The sequence below is a fragment of the Pseudophryne corroboree genome, chromosome 2, assembly GCF_028390025.1.
Source record: "Pseudophryne corroboree isolate aPseCor3 chromosome 2, aPseCor3.hap2, whole genome shotgun sequence".
NCBI classification, from domain to species: domain Eukaryota; kingdom Metazoa; phylum Chordata; class Amphibia; order Anura; family Myobatrachidae; genus Pseudophryne; species Pseudophryne corroboree.
Genome location: NC_086445.1, coordinates 215829570 through 215835569, shown reverse-complemented (window position 1 = coordinate 215835569; position 6000 = coordinate 215829570).

Here is a 6000-nt window from a genome sequence, read left to right as displayed (position 1 = left end):
TTTACATTATCTTGGTTATACTTGTCTGTTAGTGGTACTTCCTCATCTAGCTTACAGTCAGCAATAAATTTCAATGAATCAACATCGGGGGGTAAACATGCCCTCAAAACTGTCCTCCAATCTTTGTTATTTGGCTCTGCAGTGTTTCCTAGCACTCTTATGTATTTTTGACAAGCAACTAAGTCTTTCCTGGGATCAGGAAATTCAGACAGAATTGTTCTTAATTCTGTTCGGGAAAAGGGGCAGTACATGGCGATGTTCCTGACAGGAGTGACTCCTGAAGAGTCAGTTTTCCCGTTTGGTACTGCAATTACCCTGACAGGATTAAGTCCAGTAACGTCATTCTGAATTGATTCCACGATATGAGGTACATTTGTTTGTGCGTGACGTATAATACCATACGTACCTGTGGACACGACCTCACCTGACCCTCCGTTAGGGGGTTTGATTACAGTCTTTACCGATTTGGTCGCGTCCACCTGGATGTCTTGTGTGATGGCTGCTGGAAAAGGCTCCGACATTGTGCTGGGCTCACTTTCTTGTTGGTGTTCCTGAGGAAAGTTTAACAAGGGGTGCGACTTGCATGGGTTAATAGTTGTACATTTAACACTTTCATTTTTATAAACCTTATTACGTTTGTTACATTCATTCTTAATATAGTTACTAAGTGCCTTTTTATCGTACAACATTGTGCCTTTCTCCGCAACCATAATCCTCTCCATTGCCATGTCTCTCCTCTCAAGATGAAAGTTAGGTATGTAAGTTAAATTTCTTTGCATTTCACTTTCCTGTAGCCATAACTGCAAACAATCATCATGTTTAACCCGTTGTTTCCAGGATTTTATGAGACAGATCCTCCGCCTTAAATTATGCAACACCTCTAAGTCAAAACTACCTATCCCAGGAAATGGTGCCTTATCCCCCGCAGTCATTCGTGTCCATTCATCACAAAAGGTCTCAGTGTGGGGACCATATCTCCCCCACATTACTAACCGAGCAGACCCTCGGGGTCTGCAAGCCTCTGCAGTCTGAACCCTGACTGCTGAACGTCCCTGTGTTGTGCACTTGGCTTCCATTGTGGACCTTACACAGAAAAAACTTCCTAAAATGCACCAAACACAGTCTACGTTGGAAATCCTTAAAGCTCTTCCACTGAACTTCTTCTGCTCCGAGTACAACGAATCCGCCCCTTTTAGCAGACACGTGTAACCGTTACAGGCCCTATCTCTAGAGATTTTCCTGAGAAAATTCCCTTCCTTTTTCTTTACACAAATCACGCTTGCATGTGCTCCCTACAACACGTATGAGGGCAAGATTTACGTATGGATATACTACCTCATATCACGTTGCGTTATTGGTCACACATACAACCGTGCGGTCCAATCATACCACTTATAGACACTTGTTGCCCATAAATGGTAGGATCATTGGAGTCTCCCTGCTGTGCTCCAAAACAGCCAGAGCGTAATACAACGAAAACTTTATCACACTCTGTTGCACGTTTTCACTCAGACCGTGCTCATCACGTATTCACCTTGACCGTGATTCACCAAGACTTACTTCACCAAGATTTCACAAAGACTTCACCAAGAGGAGTTCAATACACTCATACCGTTTTCAACCCACTATCATTCTTATAGTTTTCTGATCAGAAAAATCATTTCCCGTAGTCTGATAGCTGTCCCCAGAGGCATTACAGTAAAGTAAGGTATTTAAACTAAGTTTTGGAAAAACTGAAATCAATTTGTGCTATTATCACGTGGCTATGCTATACCGCCCCCACTAAAACAATGCTATTGTGCGATTTGAGTTTCGGTGGGCGTACCCAGACGCTCCGTTGCGTAATATACGCTGCGTGCGTCGGCCTTTGTGTTGCGTTCGCGAGTCTCAGCCTTTTGTTAGAGACACGTGTACGCTGGCCATACAAAAATACAATTAGCACGTTTATCAATGTAGATGATCTTTAACTGTAATCATCTACCAAGCACCACACAGGTCTTTCCTTGTATCTCAGGCGAAGCTGTGCGTGTGTTTTACAAATTACCCCTTAATGTATCGTTTTTACTCTTTAACTACCAATAGCACAAATCTTTCTCAGCACGTTATCAATTGTGAAATGGCAAACAGGAGAGTGACATGAAAATACACGAAAAAGAAATGCAGCTATATGCGTGTGTACGCAAAACAGAAATAAAACAGTTTTAAAAGATACTAGCGTGTTGTTCTTACCTCCGGTTCCCGGATTCCTTCAGCACCCTTTACTAAGCGAAGCAGACGCTTATCCCGTCAGCACTGCGAAGAATATGATCTCCCGCCCTTTGCTGATGGATAATGTCTGCTGAAATTACCTAGCAGAGATATGTGAAGGACAGGACGAGCAGCCAATTGATAAAGCTAAAATATTTATCTTATATAAAACCCTTTATGAGGTCTAAGAACACTGTACGCTATTTACGTATGGAGTACCGTAAGGGTACGCTCGTTGCGTAACAATCGCTTAGCCGTGGTCGAGACGCTCAAGCGTCACGTTCGCTCACGGCCAAGAGATCACAGGCAGGCACGCTATTGGCTGCCGACTAACGTAATGGTTCGCTATAGCGTAACGGACGCTGTATCGGGAGCGGGCTGCTCGAGCGATACAGACGCTCACGAGAATACGCTGTTGGTATCGGGCACACTTATAGGTGAGCGATTACCGTAATGCTACGCTATCAGCATAGCGGACGCTCGAGACCACGAGGAGATCACGAGCGGCGCAGACGCTCACAATGTTAAACCTTTATATCTAAACCATAAACGATGTAATATGCTGTAAAACCTTTGTGTAGAGATAGGGTGTAGATGCAACACAGTGTAACCTTGTTAACTTAAAAGCTGTTTGAGCGTCACCGACGCTCAGGGAATACTTAACACTATAAGAAATACACAGATACCGTGCTTAGGGTCCAACGCCTAATATATATATTATGAATGTTATACTTGCAAAAGAATTAATACAATACAAGTCATACACTACAATATAACATAGACTACCTAACCAGATAACTACACATGAAATACAATACAATACTATTACGTTTAAGAGAATACGAGAGAAAGAGAAGAGAGAGAGAAATGGCCCATAACCACAAGAAAGACAATATGATTGCGGAGAAAACTTACGCACAAAGGAAACGATCGCATGCGCCTCTGGACATCCAGCTCCCGATTTTCAGCAATGATAACCGTTGAAGAGTGCGCTGGATGTGATCGGCTTGTCTATTTATGCCCCACACACAATACAATTCAATGGTCCCTACAATCTCATTGTTCATTGGACACAGGAATTCCTCCTCGCATTATAACAAAAGGTCATAGGTTGATTCATACAGGTGGGCTGTGACTATTTCCAACAGCTCAGGTGGGAGGGAAACTGGGTTTCCCGCCGCATGGATAATTAAGTGCAAATAATAGTAAATGGACATAAACTTCTTATGTCCATAATTATTCGCACGAGCGATTAATCCGCTTCAAACCAACACCGGAATATTGCTATTTAGATACTCTTCCGATGGATACTAAACACCACTGTATTACTCCTGTCTGACCCTTCGTATCAAACAAAGGGGGATTTCTCTGTCCATGAACATTCTACATTAACCAAACTTTCAGAATCTATCAAAGGGACCATGATCTACAAAATACATTATATAGTGGAAATATGTAACGATTGAGTCGCACGCTACGAACACATGAACTCTACCGTAAATGCACATACCGCGTGCCCACGGGTGCCCGCAACAGCGAGTATGCGCACGCACGGGAGAGTGCACGCATGCGCAGCGCAGACCTGTGTGAGGTGCAAATATGGCAGTGTGTATAGAGATATTTTTCTGACTTTGACACTGGCACTGTGGGGCATATGTGTATCTGGCAATGTGGGGCATATGTGTATCTGGCAATGTGGGGCATATGTGTATCTGGCACTGTGGGTCATATGTGTATCTGGCAATGTGGGGCATATGTGTATCTGGCACTGGGGCATATGCATATCTGGCACTGATTGGCATATGTGTATCTGGCACTGTGGGGCATATGTGTATCTGGCACTGGAGGCATATGTGTATCTGGCACTGGGGATATATGTGTATCTGGCACTATGGACCATATGTGTATCTGGCACTGTGGGGCATATGTATATCTGGCACTGTGGGGCATATGTGTATCTGGCACTAGGGCATATGTATATCTGGCACTGTGGGGCATATGTGTACCTGGCACTGTGGAGCATATGTGTATCTGGCACTGGGGGCATATGTGTATCTGGCACTGTGAGGCATATGTGTATCTGGCACTATGGGGCATATGTATATCTGACACTGTGGGGCATATGTGTATCCGGCACTGGGGCAAATGTGTATCTGGCACTGTGGGGCATATGTGTATCTGGCACTGTGGCATATATATATCTGGCACTATGCGGCATATGTGTATCTGGCACTGGGGCTTATGTATACCTGGCACTGTGGGGCATATGTGTATCTGGCACTGTGGGGCATATGTATATCTGGCACTGTGGGGCATATGTGTATCTGGCAATGTGTGGGCATATGTGTATCTGGCAATGTGGGGCATATGTGTATCTGGCACTGTGGGTCATATGTGTATCTGGCAATGTGGGGCATATGTGTATCTGGCACTGGGGCATATGCATATCTGGCACTGATTGGCATATGTGTATCTCGCACTGTGGGGCATATGTGTATCTGGCACTGGAGGCATATGTGTATCTGGCACTGGGGATATATGTGTATCTGGCACTATGGACCATATGTGTATCTGGCACTGTGGGGCATATGTATATCTGGCACTGTGGGGCATATGTGTATCTGGCACTAGGGCATATGTATATCTGGCACTGTGGGGCATATGTGTATCTGGCACTGTGGAGCATATGTGTATCTGGCACTGGAGGCATATGTGTATCTGGCACTGGGGGCATATGTGTATCTGGCACTGTGAGGCATATGTGTATCTGGCACTATGGGGCATATGTATATCTGGCATTGTGGGGCATATGTACATCTGGTACTGTGGGGAAATAGGTATCTGGCACTGTGGGGCATTTATGTATCTGGCACTGTGGGTGCATGTTTGTATTTGGCAATGTGGGGACAAATCTGGCACTGTGGGGGCATACCTGGCACTGTAGGAGCATATCTGGTACTGTGGGGGCATATGTGTATCTGACATTTTTGGGGTCATATTTGTATCTGCCCCATATATGTATCACGCCCCCATTTTCATTGGCCATGCCCCATATGACATGTGGCCACACCCATTTTTTGCCAGGCGCGCCAAAGCCACCAGCACTGCAGACCTTCCCCACCAACACATTTTGATCTACTGGAGATTCTTATTAAGGTGAGGGGAGTGTCTGCTGTGTCCGCTTCTTATACCCGGATGGACCAATCATATGTAGTCCAATCATAAATTATGTCATCTCTTTTTTGGTTAATTTATTAACTTAACCTGCTCGATGGTAGAGATGGCCAGCTGCTCTTAATCCAAATATCTTAATAATTATGTGGCGGTGATACACAAGATCATGCAGACATCGTCAAGAGGTTCAGTTCTTGTTCAGGTCAAACAGCAGAATGGGGAAAACATGTAATATAAGTGACTTTGACTCTGCCATAGTTGTTGGTATGGTTTAAGTATAACAAAAAATAACTGCTTTCCTGGGATTTTGATATGCATAGAGTTAAATGTGAAAAAAACATAAAAACATCCAATGTGCAGCAATTGTGTGGGCAAAATTACTTAATAATCAGAGATGACAGAGGGGAATTGCCAGACTGCTTTAAGCTGACAGGAAGGTGACTCAAATAACATTGCATTACATATTTGGTTTGGAGAATAGCATCTCTGATGCTTCATGTCAAACCAAGAAGTTGATAGGATACAGCAGCGTAAGACCACACTGGGTTACACTACTGTCAGCTAATTACAGTAAAGAGA